General features: G+C 38.2%; 1 protein-coding gene across 1 annotated transcript in view; it reads right to left on the bottom strand.

Annotated features, from left to right (window-relative positions):
• The window catches only part of LOC102821630 (receptor-type tyrosine-protein phosphatase T-like), a 1273932-nt gene that overhangs the window by 487417 nt on the left and 771327 nt on the right, over positions 1 to 15188 (bottom strand). The gene's annotated exons all lie outside the window — the stretch shown is intronic.

The following is a 15188-nucleotide window of genomic DNA, read 5'->3' as shown; positions in this document are numbered from 1 at the left end:
AGTGTTCTTGAATAACCATTCTGCACAGTAGCTTGTCATGGTCCACACAAATAAAAGCCTTTGTATAGACAATGAAACACAAATAAACATCTTTCTGGCATTCTCTGCTTTCAGCCAAGGTCTAACTGACATCAACAGTGATATTCTTCATTCCATGTCCTCTTGTGAATCTGGCTTGAGTTTCTGGAAGTTCTGTTGAGGTGCTTTTTCAACTACTTTTGAGTTATCTTTACCAACATTTTACTTGCATGTGATAATAATGATATTATTCAATGACTTCCACACTACGTTAGGTCACTTCTCTCTGAAATCGCATATGAATCTCTTCCAATCTATAGGCTAGGTAACTCTCTTCTAAATGTCTGGGCATAGATGAGTGAGTGAATGCAGTCCTTCATCAGTTTGTTGAAAGATTTCATATATGTAAATAATATTTCAGTTAAGCCAGAATTTTAAAAACACACAAAACTATAAGCAAGAGTAAAGAGTTATGGACACAGATGAAAATTCAAATAATATGGCAGAATATTTTTGTTCAGCTCTATCACTAGTCAATTTGAAAATGTAATGAATTTTCAGGAAAGCAGAAACTAACAAATTCAACTAAAAAAAAAAAAGATAGAAAACCTAAATAAACTAACAAATTCAACTAAAAAAATTCAACTAAAAAAAAAAAAAAACTAAGATAGAAAACCTAAATAACCTGTTGTTGTTGAGTGGACTCTCTGAATCTACAGGACAGAGTAAAATTGGTCCATAGGCTTCCCAGGGTATAATCTTTATAGAAGCAGACTGCCACATCTTTCTTCTGAGGAGTGACTGGTGGGTTTGAAACACCGATCTTTTGATTGGCAGCCTAGTGCTTAACTACTGAGCCACCAGGGCTTCTAATAGCCATAATTTAAAAGGGAAAAAAAAATGTGGACGTGACTTATTCACCTCTTCTCCACCTCTCTGGAAATCTAGTTATATAGGGGAATATTTTCAGCTATTTAAGGAACAGAAAATTCCTGCATCAATGAAACAGTACTGGGTCACAGTAAAAACATAAAAGTACGCTGAAGAACTCCTTTTATTAAGTCAAATTAACAACCAAAAGGCAAAGCTTAACTAAGAAAGGCTCAAGAAGTCTCAGCCAAACTTACTAATGAGTATGGGTGAATATGGGTAGGCAAATTCTAAATTAAATATTGTCAACCCATTGTTGTTGTTGTTAAGTTCTGTTGAGTCATTTATGACTCATAGCAGTCCTGTATAGGGTTTCGGAGGAGCTGATGGTGAGCTTGAACTGCCAACCTTGCATTTCAAACCATCCTTGTGGTCCAGTGCATTAACCCACAGCACCATATTAGGACTCTGTCAACCTATTAACTCATTAAATAACTCTACAATGTGATGGAATGAGATTAATTTAAGATCAGCAACATGGTTCAATGTTGCTGTGAAAGGGCCATGGAGTCAATTCTGACTCACAGCGACCCTATAGAAGGTTTTGAAGGAGCAGCTGATGGGTTTGAACCACCAACCTTGTAGTTAGCAGTCCTATGCTGATAGAAATGTATACTCAGCCATTGTCACATTAAAAAAGGAGTGTTGGTAGCATCATGAATTATGAGATGACTACAAGGTGAGCAGTTTGAATCTACCAGTTGCTCCATGTGAGAAAGATAATACTTTCTGTTCCCTTAAAGATTTACAGCCTTGGAAACCCTATACAGGGTCACTATAAGTTGGAACTGACTTGGTGTCACATAACTATCACCACCACCATCATCACATTAAGAGTTCAAAGAGGAAATCATCCAATCATTTCTGATCAGACTGCCTTCCCCCCCACCCCCAACATATCACATGACACACTCCTCACTGCCTTCAGGCCTCCCCTCACAGGGCACCTTCTCTGCCTTGTTTGACATTTTACTTCTTTACAACCCAGCACTGTGTCAACCAGGGAGAAGAAACTGTTTACTGCCTACAGTAGCACCTGGCATATAGTTGTTGCTGTTATTAAATGCCACCGAGTCGGTTCTGACTCATATCTACTCTATACAGGGTTTCTGAGGAGCAGCTGGTGGATTTGAACTATTGACCTTGTAGTTCACAGTCCCATGCTGATCCTACAACCCCACACGCCAGAAGTCCATATAGTTGTTGTTGCATATCATTAGTGCCCTGACACTATGTATTGAAGGTCTGTGAAAAGATACTTAATAATAGATAGCTATCCCTCCTTGAGAAAAGGCTTTATAAAAATGAAAATAAAAGACTGTTTTTTAACATGATCAAAGAGAGGTACTTCATATCCAAATCTTGTTTTATGTTTAATGTTGAAATAATCCAAGCTTTTCCATTAGATTCAGAACAAGATGAGAATGCTTTCTATTCCAGACATAATTACTAGAGCAATTAAGCAAGAGATTGAAATAAAGGTCCGCCTGGTTTATAAAGAAGGGGTAAAGATGTTTCTTATTTTCAAGTCAGCATTGGGAAATTAACTGAAAAACATATTAGGGAAAAAAATAGAAGAATTTACTAAGGTGACTGGGTACAAAATTAATAATAAAAAGGCAGTAGCTTCACAATAGACAACAAACAGAAAATGTAACGGAGATTATGATCCACTAGAAAAATGTATACAAGAAAAACCGTAGCATTAAAGCCATTCACACAAAATCTAGGCACAAGCTTAACCAGAAATGTGAAACATATATGTGAGTATGAAATTCTTTCCAGACTATGAAATTCTACCCAGACATATAATAGATATTACAGAGTCATAACTTACTCTTGGATATGAAATAAAATATTAAAAAGGTATCAGTTCTTCCTTAATTAATCTATAAATTCAATGCAAGTTATTATATGTATCCAACTGGGTTTCTAGTGCAATTTAACAAAATCCTCTACCATTTATCAGGTAGATAAATGTGAAAATACTCAAGAAGATTTTGAAAAAGAGAAGTGGGAAGAAGAAGCTATCAGATATTGGAGATACATTGTACAATTATAGAAATTAAAGCCATATGGTAAGGGACCTTCTAAAACAAAGATACAAGAGACCAAATGAAACAGACACAGATGAAAATACTGAAAACCCTCTTCTATAGCTCCATTTTTCTATCCCTTTTTAAAAAATTTTTAGTTACTATATTATTTTTTTCTGGTTGCTGACTGTGTTAGAGAAGTGGAGCAAGTGCTTGCTAGAAGGGAAATTGAGCAAGGAAAGCAAGCGAGAAAGAGTGACTGATTAACAGCTGGCCAGGTGTGCGACCATCTTGAACACTTTGGTGACCTGGCAAAGCTGATTCACACAGGGAAAGGTGTGATTCCTTCTTTTCCCCACTCTCCCCTGGATGTGGCTAGGTCACACTGTCATCCACCCCCCGGGACAGACCCTGCTCCCAGGGAGTTCAGAGCTGTGTGGGTGTGAGCAGGGGCTGGCTGTGCCATTTTGGTGGCTGAATTCAGGCAGGTCTAGCTCCATACCTACAGAACCCACAGAGCTGTCAGACCAACATTAGTCTAGCAGAAACCCTCATAACCAACTTTCCTGTCCCAGCTGCCTTGTGGTTCTAACAGACACCGAAACCAGCTCCATCTAGGGCCTCCATAAACTACTTCTGGACTGAGTTCCCTGAACATAGATGACATGTAGGTCTATAGGAACTCCTTCAAGGGCCAGGAACTCCCCTGTCACATTCCTCTCATACCCACCTCCTGAGCTGCTTGACTGGCAGGAGTCCCCAGAGTTTTCTTCTCTCCAGATCCAACAGCTACACTGCTTATTTGTTGTTGTGGTTTTCCTTTTGTTGTTTTCCTTTTGTTGTTCTTTTCTTTCTTTCTCTTTCCATCCCCCTGAATTTGACCCTTTCTGTCTCTGCTTTTGTTTTTCCTTCTTTTCTTCTGTTCCTTATTCCTCCTCTTTTTTGCTCCCCCCCTTTTAATCTTTCTTTAAACTATCTCCTTTCCTTCTCTTTTCACCTTCCCTCTCCCTGGTTTTTCTATTTATTATTATTATTATTTAGTCCTTTTATTTTCCTCTTCTATAGCTCCATTTTTCTGTCCCTATTTTCTCTTTTGAGTTATAAATTCTTTTTTTCTGATTTCTGCCTGTGTTTATTTATTTTTCCTCCTTTATTATTTTCTATTTTCCTTGTTGGGTGATTGTTTATTCTGTTTTGTTTTCTGGTGTGTGTGTGTGTGTTTGTGTGTGTGTGTGTGTGTGTAGGGGAATGTTTTCCTCTTTCCCACCTAACAGGAGAACACAGCTATACTCATATAGCTCAGTCATAACTGTGCTCTACAGCTTCACCCACTGGACAAGAGCCAATGCCAACTCCTCTACCACCTGATCAATAATAGCCAACATCCAACAAAGCCAAACCCACCCTAAACTGAGGTACACAAATGGCAAATGGAGAATAGTGCAAACACTTCCATTCTCTAACTTCACTGACAGGGGAAAGTTTGTGAGAGCATGAAAACACTTCAGCATACAATCATCAATTAAATACAAATGTGACAACACCACAATGTCCTGAAGCCAACAGACAATTTTAGCTCACATGAAGAACAGGAGAGAATGACTCAAACAAATGACCAGGATGCAGAGTCAGAAAATGTTTCTGAGGAAGAATAAAGGAAACGGAACTAACTAAAAAAGAATTCAAAAGAAATATATGTAGGGTGCCTTCAAAGGATTGATAGAAAGATCAAGGAAAGCAAGGAGGACACAGAAGAAACTTTAGAATAATTTTGGAAAACACTACAAGAACAAATAGACAAAATAAATGAAAAATTAGACACAATACAAAACCTATGATGAGAAATTCAAAAGATTGATACTAAGATTTCAGAAAGAGACATTACATTGAAAGGGAAAAGGAGTAGATTTGAAGCAATGAAAGCCAAGATTAGTGAGCTTGAAGATGAATCTCTCAATTTTAGTATACTAGAAGAACAATCAGAAAAAAAGAATGAAAAATCTGAGGAAAGCCTAAGAATTTTGTGGTTCCCATGAAGAGGAGTATAGGTGATTAGAAGTCCAGAACAGGAAGAGGCAATAAAAAGCACAGAGAAAACTGTGTAACATTTGTTGGAAGAAAAGTTCCCTAACATGAAAGACGAGCAGATAAGCATACAAGATGCTGAATGAATACCAAACAGGATAGATTCCCCAAAGAAAATCACCATGACATATCATAATCTAACTTTCTAAAGCCAAAGGCAAGGAAAGAATCCTGAAAACAGCTTGGAAAAACAAAAAGCTACCTGCAAAGGAGAACCAATAAGACTAAGCTCTAATTTCTTAGCAGATATCACCTAGGCAGGAAGGCAATGGGATGACATAAGAAACTCTGAAATAAAGAAAAAAAAATTGTAAAACAGAAATTAAAAATGAAAAGAAAGCCAAAAAAAAAAAAGAACTCAGCAGAGAAAATTATGTGGAACAAAGAAACCAGCAGACTACACACAAATACACACACAAATACCGCAAAATGATAGCAATCAATTCATACCTATCAATAATTATAGTGAAATGTAAATGGATGAAATGCATGAGTTAAGAGAGCATTAGCAGAATGGGTAAGAAAACCAGATTCTTCAATATGCTGTCTACAAGAGATATATCTTCCACACAAAAACAGAAATAGACTAAAAAATCAAAGAATGGGAAAAAAAATATGTGAAATTAATGGTAATCAAAAATGAGCAGGAGTGGCAGTTTTAATCTCTGATGAAATAGACTTTAGAGCAAAAACAAGCATAAGAGACGAACAAAGGGATCTTTAGATCAATAACCACAATAAATATCTATGCTTCCAATGAAAGAGCCTCAGAGTATATAGATCAAACTCTCATAGAACTGAAGAAAGAAACAAGCAACTCTACAATAATAGTAAAGGAGCCCTGGCAGCATAGTGAATTATGAGCTGGGCTTCTAACCAGAGGCTCAGTAGTTAGAATCTGCCAATTGCTCTGTGGGAGAAAGATGAAGCTTTCTGCCACCGTAAAGATGTACAGATTCAGGGTTGCTATGAGTTGGAACCAAGTTGGTGGTATACAACTACCACCACCACAATAAAAGTAGGATATTTTAATATACCACTTTTGATGAAGGACATAATGACTAAAATGGAGCTCAATGAAGACACTAAAGAACTAAACACAATCACCCAAGTTGACCTCACAGATATATAAAGAGCACTCAACCTAAAAACAGAACAATACATATTCTTCTCCAGTGCACATGTAACATTCTCCAGAAAAGACCATATGTTAGGCCTCAAAGCAAACCTCAATACATTTTAAAAAACATTAAAAATACTACAAAGCATCTTCTCAGATCACAACGTTATAAAATTAGAAATCACCAAAAGGAAGGTCAAGGAAAAAATTAAATACATGGAAATTGAATAACACTCTGCGTAAAATCTACTGGCTATAGATCAAATAAAAAATAAGTTCTTTAATTAAACAAGAAGAAAACCTTTGGGACACAGCAAAAGCTGTGCTCAGAGGATAATTTATAGCAAAAACCACACATCAAAAAAGAAGAAAGAGCCAAAATAAATAGTTTAATCCAACATTTCTAATAATTAGATAAAGAGCAGCAAAGTAAGCCTACTGCCACCAAAATAAAAGAAATAATAAAGCTTAGAGCAGAAATAAATAAAATAGAAAACAGAAAATAAATAGAATCAATTAAGACAAGAAGTTGGTTATTTGAAAAGATTAAGAAAATTGACAGACCATTGGAAAATCTAGCAAAAGGAAAGAAGGACAAGATGCAAATATCACAAACAAGAACTTATATGGGTGATATCACAACAGAATTACTGGAAATAAAAAGGATAATAACAGATTACTATGAAGACTTGTTCTCCAAAAAAACAGAAAATGTAGAAAAATTGATTTCTAGATCTACCTACACATGATCTACCTTAAGTTACACAGTCTTAAGTAGCAATCTTGAACAAACTTATAACAAGAGAATAAATTGATTGCACTATTTAAAAAAAGGTCCAGACCCCAATGGCTTTACTGGTGAGCTCTATCAGACATTCAGAGAAAAGCTAACATCAATTATACTCAAACTATTCCATAATATAGAAAAGAATGGAAAACTCCCAAATTCAGCAAACATTACTCTGATACCAAAACCAGGCAAAGATATCACTATAGAACAAAACTAGAGACCAATATCTCTTAAAGATGCAAAAATTCTCAACAAAATCCCAGTCAATAGAATCCAACAATACATGTATAAAAAATAGTAACACAACATAATCAAGTAGGATTCATGCCAGGTGTGCAGGTATAGTTAAATACTAAAAAATAATCAATGGAATCCACCACATAATAAAACAAAGAAAAATAATCACATGATCAGATCAGTTTATCTACAAAAAACATTTCACAAAGTGCAATACTCATTCCTGATAAAAAACAAACAAGCAAAAACTCAACAAAAATAGGAATAGAAGGGGAATTCCTCAACATAATTAAGGACATATATACAAAATCAGCAGCCAATATCACCCTCAATTTTGAGAAACTGAAGCCATTCTTCTTGTGAATGGGAACCAGACAAGGAAGCGCTTTATCACCACTCCTATTCAACATTGTGCTGGAAGTCTTAGCCAGAATTATAAGGCAAGAAAGATAACTCAAAAGCATCCAAATTGCCAAAGAAGAAGTACAGCTCTCTCTATTTATGGATGATATAATCCTATACTTACAAAATGATTGGAACTCATTGAAAGATTCAGCAAAGTAGTAGGGTACAAGATCAACAGAAAAAAAATCAGTTGGATTCCTATACACTCATAAAGAGAACTCTGGAAAGAATATCAGGAAAACAATACTATTTACAATAGTCACGCAAAAGATGAAATACTTGGAAAGGAATCTAATCAGAGAAACAAAAGACCCATACAAAGAAAACTACAAAATTTGTAGTAACAAGAGACATACAAAAATGGAAGACTATACCATGCTCATGAATAGGAAGACATAGCATTATGAAAACGTCAACACTACCCAGAGCAATCTATAGACATTATGCAATCTCAGTCCAGATTCCAACATATTCTTTAAAATGATGGGAAAAAACTAATCATTAACTTTATATGAAGGAGCTCTGGTAGCATAGTGGTTACCAATCGGGTCAGCAGTTTGAAGCTACCAGCTGTTTAGCAGGCGAAAGATGAGTCTTTCTGCTCCCATAAAGATTTACAGCCTCGGAAACCTTGTGCAGGGTAGCTATGTGTTGGAATCGACTTCATGGCACACCACCAACATCAACAACAACTTTATATGGAAAGGAAAGAGACTCCGAGTAAGCAAAGTATTATTTTAAAAAGAAGAGCAAAGTAGGAGGCATCTTACTTCCCAATTTCAAAACCTACTACATAGCCACAGTAGTCAAAATAGCCTTATGCTAGTACAACAAAAGGCACACAGATCCATGGAACAGAATTGAGAACCCAGCAGTAAATTCATCTACCTACAGTAAGTTGATCTTTGACCAAGGACCAAAATGCATCAAAAGGGGACAAGATAGTTTCTTCAACAAATGGTGCTGGCAAAATTGGAAATCCATTTGTAGAAAAACAAAACAAGACCCCTCTCTCACACCATACACACATGGAGACACCATGAGTTGCAGTCCAATCAGGTAACATTTTTTTATGTATGTTATGTTGTTCAGTGCCATGGAATTGGTTCTGACTCATAGCAACCCTGTATAGGGTTTCCGAGGCTGTTAATCTTTGTGAGAACAGAAAGCCTCATCTTTCTCCCACAGAGTGACTGGTGTGTTTGTACAGCTCAGCTTGTGGTTCATAGTCCAGTGATTATCCTGCAGAGCCACAGTGTTCCCTTTGTATGTATGCACACAAATTACTTGACTAATGATATTGGGGAAACTAGCTAGCTATTTTACAAACACTGATCACGTGAAACTGACACATATATGAAGATGCTCATATCCACAGTTATTTATAAAGGTTGTTGTTGTTGTTTGTGTGCCAATGAGTCAGTTCTGACCCATAGCGACCCTGTATAGGGTTCCCAAGGAGTGGCTGGTGGGTTTGAACCACCAATCTTGCAATAAAACTGTCCTTGCGGTCTAGTGCACTATCCTCCAGCACCAAGGTAAAGCATTATAAATACATATGACTACAAAATATGATATCTGTTAATATAGTGCACTGCATTCAATCAATATGATAAAAATGAGCAGAGAAAAGTGATATGGGAGGATATTTCTAATATATTGTTAAAAAAGATTAACAGATTATATGGTGAGATGTATATAATATGAACCTACAATGTGTAATTGTGTTAATATATCTAAAGATCTTTTTTTCCCAACCTGATCAAATCCCAGTATTTATTTCTGAAAATCCCCTTCAACACCACCTCATGGAGTTGCCCCCTCCCAGGACCCACTGGTCTTCTATTTGATGCCCCTAAGTCAAATAGAAGAAATTGCTTGCAAGCTGGCCCCATGCATAATTCATGACTGATTCCAGTTGTATCTGCTTTGTCAGCTTTTGATCCACTTATTACAGAGATAACAATGCTATCCATATCAGAAGAACAGTGTCCAACAATAGGGGAATGGGTAAGCAAATTAGAGTCTATCAACTTGATGAAATATTACAGAGTCACTGGATAAGATAATGATAAAGACTAGCAATGTGAAGAAAAAAAGAGATTTTTTTTAACATAAAACTAACAGGAAGAAAGTATGTGAGTTGATTATATCTAAAATATAATAACTATGAAAAATTCTTCTTGGATGTAGGCAAAAACTTACAGGCTTGATTTTCTGGACTATGGGAATGTGAGCATGTTTCCTCTTTCACTTACTGAGAGTCTTAGAAATATTGTTGTAGTGTGTTTCTCCTCTAGTAAAAAAATAAAGAAATAAATAGAAGTTCATGAAAGCTGATAGTATATCCAGAGCTACATAGAAATTGAAGAAAGAACAAGGGTTGCTAACCATCACCAAGCAAAGAGTCGGTCTGGAAGCTCTACCTAACTTGGTCCTAGAGGAGAATTGGGTGCCTTAGATTACAATATGGAATGTTGTATTTTTGAATGAAGCTCACGTTCCTACTGACAAATACCAGGGTATGACACAAACCCCAAACAAGACAACTACATTCCAGGTCTCCCATGTTGTGGTCTTCTTGGATCTTATCCAACCAGCCTTCCCTGCCAATTCTCCCAAATACTCAGTGCTCCTACCTGGACAGGTTCCTCTGTTTTCTGGACATCCTTGTTTTTTCTTTCCTGCACACACTTTTATCACTAATCTTTTTAAATGAACAAACCACCTGGACATTCTTCAAGACTCAGCTTGATTACAGATTCTTCCAAGAAGTCCTTGGGGATTTCCTAGTCAGGCTGACACCTTTGGTGTGCTTCCAGAGGAGAGGCTAGACTTGTTTTCAGACTAGCACACTGAGTTCTAGAGATGTATTTGGTACCCTGTCCCAGGATGCCACATGGAGCTCAGAATCTTGGAGTTGAATGGGATACCCTAATACTGTATCCTCCATGCCTGTCTAGGCCAGAGGCCAGAGTTTCTCAGGGCAGCCAGGACTCCAGGTAAAAGCCTGGGAGATCATTTTATTGAGTATTGAAAGCAAAAATCTGAATGTAGAGGGATAAGGCATGAATGGGAAGGAGGAGAAATTAAGAAAGTCAATCAAGATTAACACTAAATAGAGACAAAATAAAAAGTTGGGAAAAATAATCACAACAAAATGACAAGTCATATCTCTTGTATTTAAAGTGTTTATTTATATTTTCATTCAAATCAGATGAATAATCATACAAAGGGAGAAAAGTGTGGCACATTTATGGATTCTATACACCATTCCTGTAGTTGTCACACAACTGAAACTGAAGTCTGGCAACTGAGCATCTGAACTGTGATAAGGCAGATTGAAATGGGCTACATGTAGAAAAAACACACTTAATTTTGAAGGTATAATATGATCAAAAGAGTACAAAAATATTTCATTATTTTTTATATTGATAATCTGTTAAATGATGCTTGGTGGGGTATTTTGGATTCAATAAATGTGTTAAAGTTAACTTTAATCATATGTATAATCATTTTATATAAAGTTTATATATATATACATATGTATGTGCATACATATGTATATATATATATATACATCTCATATGGCTAGAGAAAAGGAATTCTCATATAACACTGTAGGGTAATAAGCACTAGACTGCTAATTACCAGCTGTTCCTTGGAAAACCTATAGAGGGTTGCTATGAGTCTGAATTGACTTGATGGTGCTTAACAACAACAGAGAAAGAACACGTGACTTACATTATATTTGTATTGGAAGGCACTGGTCTAAATGGACAGAATTAAGAAGCCTAGGAATTTGGCTTAGTTCCATGCTTGTCCCTGGGTGGTGCATATACTTTGAAAGGTTGGCAGTTAGAATCTACCCTGTGACCCCTTGCAAGAAAGGCCTGGTGATTTACTTTGCTAAAGTTACAGATCTACTCTGAAACATCTGGGGTTGGGTTACGGTTAGTTGGAATTGACTCTACTTGCAATGGGTTTGTCTGTCTTTGGTTTGGCTCCATACTAAATGGCGTCAAGCCAACCACATTTCTTCCCCTTAGTTAGATGTCTGCTCCACAGCAAAGAATTAGAAAACAATGGTTCTGAAACAACATGCAAACGGTTAACAGATACACCAGGGAAAATTAACCTAGCCAGCAATCGTTAAGGCTCGGTTTGTAACCGATAAAGGGAGACAAGGGAAGCGTGGCAATCAGTTTGCCCTCAGAATCAATGTCCAAATAGGATCAAAACAGGCAGATGCAAATTACCCAGGCATTGAAGACAGGCTTCCCGTCACCAGGAGCAGAGGGAGGAAAGGCACCAAGTGTGGAAATAGAGAGCTGCAACTCTGTCCCAAACAGGCAGATTATCCAATAAGCAAGGTAAGCATGGGCTCTGAACAGTTTCACATGGGTTTTACTGCATCTTTAATGAGGTGATGAAAAACATGTGAAACTGTTCACTACAGGTGAATAAAGAAGCACAAGGAAGCCCATGCTTACTGGATCCTCTATCCCTGTGAGGGAGTCTAAATTTGAAGAGAGGCTCTGATTCTGTAGGAAAGGGCTATGTGGTTGGGAGAAAGGCAGATGCCAGCCAGACCTAGAAGAAGAATCTTTGATGTGGTGGAAAACTGTAAAGTTGTTCACTACAGATTAGTGAGTAAGCACAAGTAAGCCCATGCTTTCCTCGCTTACTGGGTAACATAATACTGGCCTAAAATACCGAGGAGACTCACGGACCATGGCCTGCAACACACACACCATCCATCGAGGGGCTGTGTTGATTGCAGTACACCTCACATGGGCCTGGTGGACGCCATTGACAATTAATCCATGGGCCTCTGCTAAGGGCACACCAAGCTGCCTCCTGGTTCAATTCATACGTCAGCTGTGCTAAAATCAAGGTTTGTGTACGCTTCGCTCATTGATGTAACCAAGCATTGAGAAGGCACCGAGGCCAGAGTAAAAGGGTGGTAAATATTGAATAAGTAAGTGACGGAACCAATGAATGAGTCTGATGTAGAGAGAGACTGTGATGGTGATGGAAAGTGGCTTTCACTGGGGATACAATGATGTTGAGTCTTTCTGTGTGGGCCCACACCTTCCTGCATGTCCATGTTACAACCACACCATGCAAGTCTATCTTGAGCAGTGTGGAGTACACACAGTCCAGACCATCTGCTCCCCTGGCCTGGTGTATCACCCATTCCAGTTGCACCTGCATGTAATTTACATGACTGCAGGGAGCACAAAGAAAAGAGTGGAGGAGAGCAGTGTATAAGGGCAGGCGTTGAGCAAAATTTTGAGTTAAAAAGGCATCCACGGACTTCCAGTCTCGGTGGCAGCAAAGACAGAATGAGGTAGGACAGACTCCGGGGGGAAGGGACTGAAAACCCAGAGAAACCGCTTTCATGGAACAGCACCAGAGCTCTGGATCTAGCATAAACTGCAGGGCATCAGTTTCCTGCACCAGCCAGTGGAAAAAATCATGGTATAAAGGAAAATACTGCGATTTAGGAATCACTCGAGACACAGGACTCCTTCTGCGGCCACCCCTACCGGGAGGAGTTCAGAAAAAGAGGCTGCAGCCAGACTGGCACAGCGAACGGGCACAAAAAGTGGTGCGGTGACATTTACAAAAGGAGGTGGTGGTGGTGGGGGATTCTACACATTGTTTCCTCCTCTGCCCTGTCATACGTTATTTGCCCAGCTGGCACACCTTCAGGCAGGTGACTGACTGAGCACCGCCCAAAAAAATCCAGCATTGAGTCCACAGTTTTCCCATGGCACAGAGAGAAAGAGTCCTATCAGCTCCAAGGGCAAATTCTTTGGTGGCTGCTTATGACGGCAGCCTCTGGGTTACAGCCCTAAAATTAACTTGTGTGGGACCCTTTACTCTGGCCTATCCAGCAAGAAAAAAGCAAACCTGTCAGGCCTGACAGACAAACCATATGAATATTCTGTAAAACCACAACATAAAAGGATGCAACTACCTCGAGAATTATGCTGTGCACACACAGACACGTAACTGACTTTCAGAGACAAAAATACGGGACAATCTTTCATCCATTAACTTCCAATATCTGTCTGTACACCTCCATGGTGGTGATTAGAGGAGAGGGCTGAACAAGCAAACACCCCCACCCACTCCTGAAGGCTTCTACCATGCACACACACTGCCTGTGGACACATGGACACTGTTTTATTTTTGTTTCAAAGTGGTGGTTTTTGTCTCTGCTTTTATATTGCTTCTGCTTTTGGTCCTTTTGATCACATATTTTTCCTGCAGGTGGGAGCTTTTTCTCCCTACGTTACCCAAGAAGAGATAGCAATCATGGCCATATAGACAAGTTACAAGCAAACCCCATAATATTCTACCACTGAGACAAGAGCCAATAACAGCTGCTAAGCATTACATGTGAAAAGGGAAGTCTATCTCCTGATTATATCCACCAGGAGACACCCAGTAAGCTTAATAACACAGGAACAAACATATATTAAAGCATTAAAAACCCTAATAACGACTGGAAATCAACTAAACAAAAAACAAAAACTCAAAACTTGTCCAAAAACAGAAAAGAGTAACTGAGACAAATAAGCTGGAGACAGACAAAGGCTTCCCAGAAAAGGAAGAGCAGATTTGGATTTGCCTGAGAAAGAATTCAGAAGACTGATAAAGAAACAAATTCAAATGCTCCGAAAAGGGGTGGAGGAAAACAAGGAAGAAGTCAGGAAAGTATTACAAGGGCAATCCAACAAGATCGATATAGCATTGGAAACAATTCAAAACCTGCAAAAAAGAGGTCCAGATGATTAATAATAAAATATCAGAAATGGATAATACACTGAAAGGGGAAAGGAGCAGAACTGAAGAGATGGAAGCCAGAATCAGTGAGCTGGAAGACAAATCTCTCAATACTGCTAAGATAGAAGAGCAAGCAGAAAAAAAGGATAAAAAAAATCTGAAGAGAGTCTAAGATTCATGCTGGATAACATGAAGAGGAACAACTTAAGAATTATTGGTATTCTGGAACAGGAAGAATCAGAGAAGTCCACAGAGGAAAGAGTTGAAGAGCTTTTGGAAGAAAATTTCCCTAACATCTTGAAAGATGAGAAGATAAACATTCAAGAAGCCAAACGTAACCCGGGAAGGATAGATCTCAAAATAAAATCACAAAGACATATAATAATCAAGTTCTCCAAAATCAAAGACACGAGAGAATCCCAAAAGGGTTCAGGGAAAAGGGAAGTATTACTTACAAAGGCAAGCAAATCAGACTAAACTCTGACTTCTCAGAAGAAACCATGCAGGCAAAAAGGCAATGGGGGAGACATATATAAAACCCTAAATGAAAAAATCTGCCAAGAATCGTCTATCCAGCAAAACTGTCAATCAAATACGATGGTACAATCAAAAATTTCCAGGATAAACAGAAGCTAAGAGATTTTGTCAAAGCCAATCCAGTACTTCAAAACATCCTAATGGGGAGAACAAACAAGATGGTGGATCGGGTGGACGTATAGCAGAGAGCTCCGCCAACAACAACACAGAATACCCGACCAAGCAGGCTCAG

Source organism: Chrysochloris asiatica, unplaced genomic scaffold, assembly GCF_000296735.1.
Source record: "Chrysochloris asiatica unplaced genomic scaffold, ChrAsi1.0 scaffold00023, whole genome shotgun sequence".
NCBI lineage: Eukaryota > Metazoa > Chordata > Mammalia > Afrosoricida > Chrysochloridae > Chrysochloris > Chrysochloris asiatica.
Note: the sequence above shows the minus strand (reverse complement) of the source record. Positions and strands in the feature narration are given on the sequence as shown.